The sequence below is a fragment of the Manis pentadactyla genome, chromosome 4 (assembly GCF_030020395.1).
Source record: "Manis pentadactyla isolate mManPen7 chromosome 4, mManPen7.hap1, whole genome shotgun sequence".
NCBI classification, from domain to species: Eukaryota; Metazoa; Chordata; class Mammalia; order Pholidota; family Manidae; genus Manis; species Manis pentadactyla.
Window position 1 is genome coordinate 156983805 of NC_080022.1, and position 12263 is coordinate 156996067.

Sequence of the window (12263 nt, forward strand, 5' to 3'; positions counted from 1 at the left end):
CTACTAAAAAAACCACATCACTTCAGTAAAGTCCAAAATGCTGAGTCCTTAATACACTGCATGTTTCAGGAATCCTGCTAGAACAGTATCCAGCAGATGAGATGATGACATGGTCATGGGTTCAGCCTTCCTATATTTTGTTAGCTGGAGCTATTTTATTCCTTGACTACAAGTTTAACTGTGACCATTCCCAAAATTTATGCCTCATACATCATACTACACTGATGGACAGTGACTGCAATGGAGTATGGGGGGGATTCAATAATGTGGGTGAATGTAGTAACCACATTGTTTTTCAAGTGAAGCCTTCATAAGAGTGTACATCAATAATACCTTCATAAAAAAAAACTTATGCCTCATAAAGGAAAATAAGTGAAAGACTATATAAAAACACTGAACAAAGAGCATACATTCATCACTCCCACAGAAAGATCTCTTCTTTTAGACACAATCTATTTGTAGACACCTTTGTTTTTTGTTGCCTTCACATCTCAATAAGCAGATAAACGTATCAAGAAATAAAGTATAGGTTTCCATTAGCATAGATGGACAGCCTGTAATAGATTTTTTAAGATTTGAAGTCTGAAAAATCTAGACTTGCATCCCAGATTTGCCACTAACTAGTTGTGTGATCTTAAGCAAGTCTCATTTTTTTCCTAGATCTTGATTTTTCTGGATATGTAAAATGAAAACAAAAATTATCACTTTCACAGGATTGATGAGGATGAGAGAGAGAGAGAGAGAGAGAGAGAGAGAGAGAGAGTGTGTGTGTGTGTGTGTGTTTGGGCACACACGTGTGTAACTATAAATGGCAACACATCAAAAGGGTAGGAAGTATATGAAACAGTAAACTTAGAAATTGCCTATTTTACAGAAAGTACTTCATAGCACATGCCTACTGCTACCGTATCAGTGATGTCAGTGTCTTTCATTCAATACCCATTAAAAAAGATCTGAGATCTGTAATGGGCATTAAAGATAAAAAGATGAATAAGACCTCCATGAGGGTCCATCTGGTAGGCAAGCCAGATGAGCACAATACTTCAATTATAATATAATGAATAGATATACAGTATGTAACTTAGTGGGAAGAAAACAGGTTTTGGAGTCTAACAGAACTGGGTTTAAACCCAAACTTCACAAGTATCAACTCTGTGAGCTTGGGCAAGTTTCTAAATCTCTTTAAACATCAGTTTCCTAAATTTGTAAAACAGATAACATGTATTATAGGGTTACCATGAGGATTAAACAAGGTAATGTACATAAAATACTAATAAATCATCTCACCTTTTGTATGAATTGAACATATACTAGTTATGATGATGCAAGGAGAAAGTAAGTACGGGAGAAAGAATGGGAGCTCAGAGGACAACACATTCATAAGAGTTCATGGAAGCTGAAAATTTGAATCTGCAAACTTAAATCATGCTTATATAAAGATATTTTCAAAAGACAATATAGCCCAAGCAACTATAAATAAAGATGAAGTTATTTTGCAAAAATCTATAAAGCCAGAATATCACAATAGGTTCACAAAATCATACTTTACGGGCTTTATTAATTGAGAAGTTTGAAATGGACCATATAATACAGGAGTTAAACATTTTCCATCTTATAATCACTCAGCTTGAACCACACTTAAATTCTACAAATACCTAAAACTGCTCAATTTCAGCTAAATTCTATAAGCAATTTGTTTTCCCACTACGTCACCTACCTTACAATAAATAAAATTTAATTAATTGTGGCAAAAAGATGAACACGACGTAAGAGAGCTTGTGTGTTATGAAGAAAACATTCTAAAACCTTTCCCCCTAAAGCACTGTGATAATTTAGCTTATTTTTCCAGTTTTATTCTTTCCCACAGTATCATCTTTAAGAGAGAAAAAGAATTTTAACCAAAACAACTTGGGGCTGTTTGAGCTCTTACTTTTAACAATGGTATTACGCTATTATCTGAAGTTGTTTTTAGAGAAACTGCAATGGGAATTTTCATTTGAGCAAATAATGTGTTCTTACACAATATGCTAAAAAAGAAAATAGCTTCCTGACATTTCCTACTTCAAAAATTCTCTAGAAAACAAAATAGTCTGGAATTCTGTTTTTTAAGAATTAACCTAGAAAACTATTTTCTTTTAATCAGTCTATTTCTTTACAAACAAAATTAATTCAGTTTTAAAAGCAACTTTTGAAAAATATTTGCCATTTCCCAAAGAACTATAATATAAAGTCAAACATGTAAAGAACAGCTTGTGTTCTAGTTAAGCTTATAAAAGCATCCAAACCTTTTTGCATTTTAACCTATTTCAAAAATTTCTTACAGTATTCCTTGTTGTCCTCAATCACACACACACTTTGCAAATTGCAGTGCCCTTGCCTGCATTCTTACGGTCTGTCTGATCTGTTGAATGTAGCTGGAGAAAATTAACACAACTGCATAGCCACTTTAAATTCACTTGTTCATTCAACAGATATTTATCAAGTATCCATTACATGATAGTTATTATTTGAGATGCCAAATCTCAAACCTTCAATTGAAGCTCGTTCCTATTAATAAACTTTTTCTCACTTTCAAAATTATTTCATTCCTTGTTCTCTCTCCCCCAGACTTTTTCCTTTCTTACTCTCAGGAATTGACTTTTTTCTTTTTTAATCAAAGAAACAGAGAGGGAATTTCCCAATCATTCTACCACTAGATCTATTAAATTATACCTTCAGACATGTTGGCATTCTTCCTCTCTTTACAACTGGGGCAGGGTCCTCTACCAGCAATGGCTATCACATCAATACACATTCTGTATACTGTTCTCACTCACCTCAGGGACTTTGCTCCTTTGGCTATCTCTCTCTGTGTCACTGATCTTCTTTTATTGGATCAATAAGATTCCAATAATCATCAATGATTCTTACTGGATCATTCTCATCAGCAAATAAGCATTATTCAGCATTTACCATTTCTCAGTCCTTCTTCATAGACAGATTTCTTGGAAGAATTGCCTACATATACACAGCCTTCACTTCCTCAACACCAAATCTCTGACCAATCCATTGCAGTATTACTTCTGTCCTGACAAATAAAAAGAAATTGCTTCTTCTGTCAAGGTCACCAATGACCTCCATGTTGCCAAATCCAGTGGATACATCTTAATGAACCTCTTACCTTCACTGACACAAGTAACCACTCCCTCTTTCTTAAAAAACTCTCTCCCAGTTTTTTTCCTATTTCTCTTACTACTCCACTGACAGCAACCCCTGCTTTACTTCCTGGAGTTATACAAAGCCTGGTCCTTGGCTCCTTTTTTGTGTTCGCTCTACACTCTCTCCCTAACGATGTCATCTATTCCACAGCCTTTACATATCCTCTACAATCTCCTCTCTTTCAAAAGTGCAATGATGTTCAATGTGACAATGGTATGAACAGTCTGTAAAAATAAACACAATCATAGAATAGATCTTAGAAAGCATTCAAGCCTATCCTTCCCCTACAATTCAGATAAAGAAACTGAGTCTCAGAAGTAAAATGACGTGTACAATCACAGAAGAAGTTAGTGGCAAACTTGGAGGTAGGATATAGATCCAGGGAGTACACTGACCTTTTGGTAAAATATTCTCACTCCCAAAATTTAAGATGATTTTTTTGAGAATTTTGAATGAGACAAGCTCAATCTATGGAAGTGAGGTAATCTTAAGAGTTGGTTCTTATTAACGTGACTTAAGAGTTGAAGGCTCAACTCAAATTTCACCAAGTGGGGGTAGGGATAGGTCTGAGTTTTCTATGTTAAACTGGAGGTATTATTAGACAGATAACTATAAAATTATTAACTACAATACCTGAAGAAAAAACAATAATTAAAGGGAGCTGGTTTTATGATAAAAGGAAGGCCTACAAGACAAAAAAGATAAATATATCTCCAGCATAATGCAGCAGACCTGTAACTCTCATGTCTATGGGGCATTATGATTATCTTGCCATCTGCTTTTGTTTGACTGCATGTTGACCAAATTATATTTTGACTACTATTTATCTTGATCTTCCACATAGATTAGTTTGCACTGTTTTTTTTATACTTCAATGTCACTTTTTTCTTATATTGAATTTTTTAAAATTTTGGTATCATTAATCTACAATTACATGAGGAATATGTTTATTAGACTGCCCCCATCACCAAGTCGCCCCCACAAACCCTATTACAGTCACTGTCCATCAGCGTAGTAAGATGCGGTAGAATCACTACTTGTTTTCTCTGTGTTGAACATTCCTCCCCATGCCCCCCCGCCACATTATACATGCTAATCGTAATGCCCCCTCCCCCACCCTTATTCATCCCTTCCCACCCATCCTCACCAGTCCCTTCCCCTTTGGTAATTGTTAGTCCATTCTTGGGTTCTGTGAGTCTGCTGCTGTTTTGTTCCTTCAGTTTTTTTCTTTGTTCTTATACTCCACATATGAGTGAAATCATTTGGTATTTGTCTTTCTCCACCTGGCTTATTTCACTGAGCATAATGCCCTCTAGCTCCATCCATGTTGTTGCAAATGGTAGGATTTGTTTTCTTCTTATGGCTGAATAATATTCCATTGTGTATATCTACCACATCTTCTTTATCCATTCATCTACTGATGGACATTTAGGTTGCTTCCATATCTTGGCTATTGTAAATAGTGCTGCAATAAACACAGAGGTGCATCTGTCTTTTTCAAACTGGAGTGCTGCATTCTTAGGGTAAATTCCTAGAAGTGGAATTCCTGGGGCAAATGGTTTTTCTATTTTGAGCTTTTTGAGGAACCTCCATACTGCTTTCCACAATGGTTGAACTAATTTACATTCCCACCAGCAGTGTAGGAGGGTTCCCATTTCTCCATAACCTCACCGACATTTGTTGTTGTTTGTCTTTTGGATGGTGGCGATCCTTACTGGTGTGAGGTGATACATCATTGTGGTTTTAATTTGCATTTCTCTGATGATTAGCAATGTGGAGCATCTTTTCACGTGTCTGTTGGCCATCTGAATTTCTTCTTTGGAGAACTGTCTTCAGCTCCTCTGCCCATTTTTTAATTGGGTTATTTGCTTTTTGTTTGTTGAGGTGTGTGAGCTCTTTATATATTTTGGATGTCAACTCTTTATCGATCTGTCATTTACGAATATATTCTCCCATACTGTAGGATGCCTTTTTGTTGTCTTGGTGGTGTCCTTTGCTGTACAGAACTTTTCAGCTTGATATTCAATGTCACTTTTTTTTATTAAGGTATCGATATACACTCTTATGAAGGTTTCACATGAAAAACCAATGCAGTTACTACATTCACCCATAATATCATGTCCCCCCCATATCCTATTGCAGTCACTGCCCATCAGTGTAGTAAGATGCCAGAGTCACTATTTGCCTTCTCTGTGCTACACTGTGTTCCCCATGATCCCCCCCACACCATGTGTGCCAGTCATAATACCCCTCAATACCCTTCTCCCTCCCTCTCCCACCCATCCCTTTTGGTAACCGCTAGTCCCTTCTTGGAGTCTGTGAGTCTGTTGCTATTTTGTTCCTTCAATTTTGCTTCGTTATACTCCACAAATGAGGGAAATCATTTGATACTTGTCTTTCTCCACCTGGCTTATTTCACTGAGCATAATATCCTCCAGCTCCATCCATGTTGTTGCAAATGGCAGGATTTGTTTCTTTCTTATGGCTGAATAGTATTCCAGTTTGCACTGTTTTTACTCATAGACTTCTGTGGGTTTTTTTCCCACATCAACAAGCAATTTCCAACTCTGCAGACACCACTTGTGTGTGTCTATGAGTCAATTCAATTCAACTCAATTCTAACATAAACTACACAGGGTTAGCCTGATTAGACTCCATAAGGTTAAGGGCTCAGTTGCCTAAGACTTGTTACTTCAGATGCCACTCTCAGTTTTTGGGTCCCCACCCTTCTGTCTGGCGTCACTACAAAGTCAGGAGGTCCCTCAATCACTTCCATTTCAGGTTCCATAATTTGCTAGAACAAAGTCAGGAACTCAGGGAATTAGTTTATTTGCTATTACCAATTAACTATAAAGGGTACAGCTCAGGAATAGCCAAGTGGGAGAGAAGTTTAAGGCAAGAAATTGGGGTTGGCAGGGAAGGGTGGCGATAGATGTGTGTGTGGAGCTTCCATGCCCTCTCGGGGCACACTATCCTCCCAGGATGTCAGTGTACTCACCAACTCAGTTCTCCAAAGTTTAAGGAATTTATGGAGGTTCTATTACATAGGCTTGATCAATTAGGTCACTGGCCATAGCTGAATAACTCAATCTCCAGACCCTCCCCCATCCCTAGAGGCTGGGGGATGGGGCTGAAAGTTCCAACTCTCTAATCATGCCTTGGTCTTTCTGATAATCAGCCCTTATCCTGGAGGTATTTGGGGACTGCCAAAAGTTGTCTCATTAGAACAAAAGATGCTCCTATAACTCATATCACTCAGGAAAATTACAAGGGATTTAGGAGCTGTGTCAAGAACCAGGGACAAAGACCATATATGTATTTCTTACTATGCTGCGATTACTCTATAAGGACAGACTATGTTTTTTATGAGCTCAACTTTGTCACCACCAGCCCCCAACCCCCAAATTCATATGTTAAAGTCTTAATCCCAATGTGGCTGTATTTGTAGTTGGGGCCTTTAAACCGGTAGTTAAACCGAATTCAAAAATACATCAAAAGGATCATACACCATGACCAAGTGGGATTCATCCCAGGGATGCAAGGATGGTACAACATTCGAAAGTCCACCAACATCATCCACCACATCAACAAAAAGAAAGACAAAAACTACATGATCATCTCCATAGATGCTGAAAAAGCATTTGACAAAGTTCAAAATCCATTCATGATAAAAACTCTCAGCAAAATGGGAATAGAGGGCAAGTACCTCAACATAATAAAGGCCATCTATGATAAACCCACAGCCAACATTATATTGAACAGCGAGAAGCTGAAAGCATTTCCTCTGAGATCGGGAACTAGACAGGGATGCCCACTCTCTCCACTGTTATTTAACATAGTACTGGAGGTCCTAGCCACGGCAATCAGACAAAATAAAGAAATACAAGGAATCCAGATTGGTAAAGAAGAAGTTAAACTGTCACTATTTGCAGATGACATGATACTGTACATAAAAAACCCTAAAGACTCCACCCCAAAACTACTAGAACTGATATCGGAATACAGCAAAGTTGCAGGATACAAAATCAACACACAGAAATCTGTGGCTTTCCTATATACTAACAATGAACCAACAGAAAGAGAAATCAGGAAAACAACTCCATTCACAATTGCATCAAAAAAAATAAAATACCTAGGAATAAACCTAACCAAAGAAGTGAAAGACTTATACTCTGAAAACTACAAGTCACTCTTAAGAGAAATTAAAGGGGACAGTAACAGATGGAAACTCATCCCATGCTCGTGGCAAGGAAGAATTAATATCGTCAAAATGGCCATCCTGCCCAAAGCAATATACAGATTTGATGCAATCCCTATGAAACTACCAGCAACATTCTTCAATGAACTGGAACAAATAATTCAAAAATTCATATGGAAACACCAAAGACCCCAAATAGCCAAAGCAATCCTGAGAAAGAAGAATAAAGTAGGGGGGATCTCACTCCCCAACTTCAAGCTCTACTATAAAGCCATAGTAATCAAGACAATTTGGTACTGGCACAAGAGCAGAGCCACAGACCAATGGAACAGACTAGAGAATCCAGACATTAGCCCAGACATATATGGTCAATTAATATTTGATAAAGGAGCCATGGACATACAATGGCGAAATGACAGTCTCTTCAACAGATGGTGCTGGCAAAACTGGACAGCTACATGTAGGAGAATGAAACTGGACCATTGTCTAACCCCATATACAAAAGTAAACTCAAAATGGATCAAAGACCTGAATGTAAGTCACGAAACCATTAAACTCTTGGAAGAAAACATAGGCAAAAACCTCTTAGACATAAACATGAGTGACCTCTTCTTGAACATATCTCCCCGGGCAAGGAAAACAACAGCAAAAATGAACAAGTGGGACTATATTAAGCTGAAAAGCTTCTGTACAGCAAAAGACACCATCAATAGAACAAGAAGGAACCCTACAGTATGGGAGAATATATTTGAAAATGACACATCTGATAAAGGCTTGACGTCCAGAATATATAAAGAGCTCACACGCCTCAACAAACAAAAAACAAATAACCCAATTAAAAAATGGGCAGAGGAACTGAACAGACAGTTCTCCAAAAAAGAAATACAGATGGCCAACAGACACATGAAAAGATGCTCCACATCGCTAATTATCAGAGAAATGCAAATTAAAACTACAATGAGGTATCACCTCACACCAGTAAGGATGGCTGCCATCCAAAAGACAGAGAACAACAAATGTTGGCAAGGCTATGGAGAAAGGGGAACCCTCCTACACTGCTGGTGGGAATGTAAGTTAGTTCAACCATTGTGGAAAGCAGTATGGAGGTACATCAAAATGCTCAAAACAGACCTACCATTTGACCCAGGAATTCCACTCATAGGAATTTTCCCTAAGAATGCAGCAAATGCAGCAATCAAGTATGAGAAAGACCAATGCACCCCTATGTTTATCGCAGCACTATTTACAATAGCCAAGAATTGGAAGCAACCTAAATGTCCATCGATAGATGAATGGATAAAGAAGATGTGGTACATATACACAATGGAATACTACTCAGCCATAAGAAAAGGGCAAATCCTACCATTTGCAGCAACATGGATGGAGCTGGAGGGTATTATGCTCAGTGAAACAAGCCAAGCGGAGAAAGAGAAATACCAAATGATTTCACTTATCTGTGGAATATAAGAACAAAGGAAAAACTGAAGGAACAAAACAGCAGCAGAATCACAGAACTCAAGAATGGACTAACAGGTACCAAAGGGAAAGGGACTGGGGAGGATGGGTGGGTAGGGAGGGAGAAAGGGGGGGAGAAGTAGGGGGATATTAAGATTAGCATGCATGGGGGGGTAGGAGAAAAGGGAGGGCTGTACAACACAGAGAAGGCAAGTAGTGATTCTACAACATTTTGCTATGCTGATGGACAGTGACTGTAAAGGGGTTTATAGGGGGGACCTGGTATAGGGGAGAGCCTAGTAAACATAATATTCGTCATGTAAGTGCAGATTAGTGATAACAAAAAAAAAAAAAAAAAAGGGCAGTTCCTGTGGGGTCACCTCCAATGAGTTCTACACAAGAGTATAAAGGGCATATAAAAGTGTAGGCAAAGGGTCTGTTTGTGTTTATACAGAGGATCAAAGCCTAATTGGGCTACCCCAAAAATGAACTAAGATATGATATGAAAAAGAACTTCCAACATCAGCACTCTCTGGAAAACTCATGCCAGAAGATGATCATCAAAAAACCCCAACAAAGATCCACGCACTGCTACAGCTGTAGATGCACTCATCCCACCAGTTCCTGGACTTGCCATGGGAAGGAGGAAGGAGATACCTAAGCTGGCCTGTGCATACAGTAAAACAGCAAATTTGACTGGATCTATACTGTTGGATCAAGAATTAGGAGAAGTGCAAATTGTAGCGCTCCAAAATCTTACAACTACAGACTATTTACTGTTAAAAGAACATAAGGGATGTGAACATTCCCCAGGAATGGGTTGTTTTAATTTGTCTAATTTCTCTCAGACTGTTCAAATTCAGTTGGACAATATCCACCATATCATAGATAAGTTTTCACAAATGCCTAAGGTGCCTAACTGGTTTTCTTGGTTTCACTGGAGATGGCTGGTAATTACAGGTATGCTTTGGTTATGTAACTATACTCCTATTATGTTAATGTGTGTGCGCAATTTAAGTAGTAGCTTAAAACCTATACATGCTGAAGTTACTCTACAAGAAGATATGTCAAAGAAATAATCAATCTTCCCATGTTTTCTGCCGTCTGCTACTTCTATAGCTTTTCTTCTTCCTTCCTAATTACAACCCTTAAATAGAATTCGTGCCTCATATCAAATTTACCAAGTATCATAATTCTTCCAAGTGGTAAAGATACCTCAAGACAAATGCTGGGCATAGAAGCCACAGGGCATAAATATGCAAAGAAATAAAAAGCTAACCATTTCAAACAATAAGGCTTCTCTCTCACTTACCAACTTTACATTTCCCTGTATGGCCCCGGAAAATGACTGGTTAGCCAGAGACGGGTAAGATTCCTCAAGGGAGGAACAACCTAAGACAGGCACAGTCACAGGGGGGTCATCAGGTGAGAAATTGGGGATCAACAGAGGTGAGGCTTAGAACCTCACCCCCTCGTTCTGAGAGAAATCTTCTGCATACGTGGATGTTTTATTGCCCTTGTCTAGCTTGGATTAACACATAGTCTACAGGCACACACCTGATCATCTACATTTGCTCTCTTACAACACTAAACTATGTTTTCTTCCTTTATCTTGTATCTACCTACCACTTCAGCATTTTATTAAAAATAATAATAATAATAAAGAGAGAAATGTGGTATCCACATATAAATCAAGTATAAAAATCAAATGAGTATTCATATTTGAACTGACTGTTTATAGTTCATAATGCATGAGCAAAACCGAAGGTTTCTGTGATGGCTGCCCTTGTACTGTTCACCATGTAAGAACTTATTCACTATGTAAGAATTTGTTCTCCATGTAAGAACTTGTTTGTTATGCCTCAGAAGATTGGAGACTGATGAAAATTAGGCTTGGGGTAGATAAATGATTGTGCATTGAGCATTGAGTCCCCTATACAGAATTTTATTGTTGTTAACAACCATTTGATCAATAAATATGAGAGATGCCCTCACACACACACACACAAAAGTACACACTTCCAATGGTAAAATAATAAGTAACCAGAATGTAATGAATATAGTCAAGATATTGTAACAGCTTGGTATGGTGATAGCTGGTACCTAGAATTGTCATGTATATAAATGTTGAATCACTGTGTTGTACACCTGAAACTAATGTAATGTAATACTGTGTGTCAACTACCCTTCAATAAAAAATAATTATCTACAAAAAAAAAACAAAAAAAACAACCGGTAGTTAAGGTTAAATTAGGAACCTAATCTAACAGAATTGGTGTTCATCTAAAAGGAATAAAGAGGCACCAGAGACCTCTCTCTCTGCATGCACAGAGGAAAGGCCACGCAAGGACACTACAAGAATGCAGCCATCTCCAAGCCAGGAAGAGAAGCCTCATCAGAAATCAACACTGCTGGTGGAAAGGATTAAAGATGGTGGCATGAGAGGTGAGAAAGAGAACTCCTCCTAAAACCACATATAATACAAAAACATAATTAATACATTTAATCCTGAAAGAGCAATAGGAAAGAAGGCTGTGCCAGACTGCATACACCTGAAGAAAAGAACAGACCTCACGTAACAGGGTAATGTACTAAAGCTGTGACCCTGCGGGACCCAAGCCCTTCCCGGACCACAGCTCACAAGTGGGAGGTAGAGAAACAGAGCAGGGAGGGAGTGGAGCCCTGGTACTGCTGAACACCTAGCCCTGGAGATCTGCTCTGGAACCACAAACCTACATTGCATGGTGCTCTGGTGATTAGTGGGATTGGAAAACTAAGGATGATGGAATACCTGGAGACACTGAGATTCCAGCTGCTTATGGAAAACAGGGATCCATATCCGGCTGCTCTGAGCGGGCAGTCTGAGAGACTTCCTAACAGCGAGAGGGTTGCTAAAGGGGCAAGGACTGACAAAAGTGTCCGAGCGCACTCTACCCAGCAGGTTGGGAACTTTCATTATCTTCAGGTGCTCCATCCCCCTGGCTGGCTACACAGCTCCAAGGCCTCCCAATGTGATAAGCAGCCTCCTATGCGTTCATCCCAGCCAGCCTGCACCTGACTCACAAACCAGCAACCTCTACCCTGGCGTCAGGACAGCCAGAGGAAAGTCCCGCCTACAGCAGCTCCAAATGCAAAGCACAGAGGCTTCCACCTGTGTGTTTATCCCACTGGTTCTGGCAGTGGAGAAAGGCATACCAGCTGGGAAGCAGGAAACAGCTCTTTCCTCCACTCAGGCACCAGCACTGTCCCTCAACCCCAAACATTGCTCTAGGGGCTGAGCAGCCCAAGAGAGTAGAGCTTCTGGGCACTAGAGGGCGCCACATACAAATATGAAACAAAAAAGGAAACTGGTTCAAACAAAAATCTCACAAACACCAGAAAAAGGGTCAAGTGAGACTGAACTAATCAATCT

At 39.0% G+C, this 12263-nt stretch overlaps 1 protein-coding gene across 3 annotated transcripts in view; it reads right to left on the bottom strand.

The window, feature by feature from the left end:
* The window catches only part of VMP1 (vacuole membrane protein 1), a 141168-nt gene that overhangs the window by 97207 nt on the left and 31698 nt on the right, over positions 1-12263 (bottom strand). The gene's annotated exons all lie outside the window — the stretch shown is intronic.